Genomic DNA, 2128 nt, shown 5'->3' on the forward strand with positions numbered 1-2128 from the left:
CCCCCCCCCCCCGCCTTCTATTTTTACGGAAGAAGTAGGGAGGCAAAGAGAAGTGTTGGAGAATTATGTGCCAAAATGTAAATAGCTCATTTCCTCTCATCTTCTGCTCCCATTGAGCTGTATGAAATGCTCCCGTTGAGTTTTATGAAATATCTTCAATAAACTACAATCAAACTTACCATGAAGACTGTGGGTTTTCTGTGTCACTATGAAATTCACCTAAAAGTGTAATTTTAGCACAAGGTTTAGAAGATTTGCCACAGGCACTTGTTGTCACTCAGAGCCTTCCCATCTCCTCCTCGTCCTCCCCATCTGTCCCAGAGAGGGGGGAACATTAAGTGTTTTGGTGACAGGGGTCACAGAGCAGCAGTAGCCAAACACTTTGGGAGGTTTTCCAAGTTGCAAAGCCAACAGAGCCAGCCCAGAAGGTGAAAATGGTTTCACCTGGCCATAAACACCTACATCTGGGCCAGAAAAAGGAAAATTTTGGGTCAAATAATTTGTTCCCCAGTATCGCCTCCCTCCCTCCGTGGGACTGAAAGTGCTCCAGGCAGTGGGCTGAAGATATCTGCGCTGCAGGAGCACTCCAAAAGGTGTTTTAAAGTCAGGAAAGATGGATCCCACGCATGAGGGATAAACTTCTGGAAAGGCTTGTTCCAGACCTGCAGCCTGTGCGAGGAAAACAGGAGGGATTTGTCTCCATCTCCTCTCTGGAGAGGCCACCAGAACTGTCAGGCCAAGTGCTAGACAGGGGTGGGATCCCAGGGCAGTGGGATGCTCCTGAGCTGAGGTTTCTGTTGGGTCAGCAGATCCAAGCCGGGCTGGCTCAGACAAGCTGGCGGTTCTGAGCTCTGCTCAGGTCTGTAATTAAAAACCCAAGAGAGAGAAAGCGAGAAAAGAAGCCAACATGACTACTTCCATTTCGCGGAAGATGCCAACTTGTAGCAGCTGTTCTCCAGCATCCAAGGCCCAATCACAAAAGATGCTGAGCTCTCTGAACTCCTTTTAGGCTGTGTCCCAAAAAGTGCTTAGCACATACAACTCCCACACAGCTTTACCCTAAAATGTTGCGCAGCTAAATGAGGCGGGCCAGCTTTCAGGCTTGCATGCGTGAGCTTCTCTCTGATCCTCTTCATGGAGCAGAACATGTTCTCAGGCCATGATGAATGCCAAGAAAATCACATGAAAGCAAATGTACCTTTAGAAAAGGCTGAGATTTTCAGGGCTAAGCCCTATGTATTATCCCACTGGAGGCAAAAGAATTAAGAGGGTTCCCACCCATGGCACAGAGCCCTTTCGATATTTCAGCAAAGGTGGGACTGAAAATCACCTATTTCCTTCTCTAGGAAAGACCTATCTGCCTTTCCTGCATCTTTGTCACTCTGAACCCATGTCCTTTGCTGAAAAATAAATGTATATATAGTCCAAACTTACATTTACAGGGATTTGCCAAACAATTTCACCAAAAGAAATGACCAAGCCCAGTTCTCTTGTAAACTGTTCCTCACAGACGACACTTCTACAAGCAATAATCTGACCAGTATCTGTCACACTCCCCCCAAAACTAGGGTAAACAAGAGACTCCCTCCTCAGGACACTCAGTGGAGGACAGGTAGCTTGAGCGATCACCTCCATCTATTCAACATTTTCCTTTTGTTTTTTTCCCAGCTGGTGCAAAGGTCTGGACTGGAAAATCTTTCGCTGCGTTCTCCTGCTCCCACACCTTGCCTCGGTGCACCAGTTTTCTGCTTGTAGTTACAGATCAGCCCTATCACCAAGAAATATGCTTGCACGGGTCCATCTCCTGTCCCAGGGAATTAAAAGATTGTTCCTGAGGCCAACAAAATGACAGAGGTCAAATGAAAGAAAGAAAAGTGTAAATTATAGGATTAGGCTAACACATGGAGCAACTCTGGCTAAAGGCTAATGTAAAAAACCAAATCAGCGCCAGTGTTTGGGTCCCTAGAGTGTTCCCAAGAGTGTAACTCAGATTCTTCTTTTCCCACATATAAAACAAAGCAACACTCCTTCCCTCTCTCCCAGTGCCCTGCAAACATCAAAAGATTGGTTCTGTGTTGTTCTTTCATGCTTACTATAAAAAAAAAAAAAAAAAAAAAAAAAAAAAAAA

Source organism: Athene cunicularia, unplaced genomic scaffold (genome assembly GCF_003259725.1).
Source record: "Athene cunicularia isolate RWA unplaced genomic scaffold, athCun1 chrLGE22_part1, whole genome shotgun sequence".
NCBI lineage: Eukaryota > Metazoa > Chordata > Aves > Strigiformes > Strigidae > Athene > Athene cunicularia.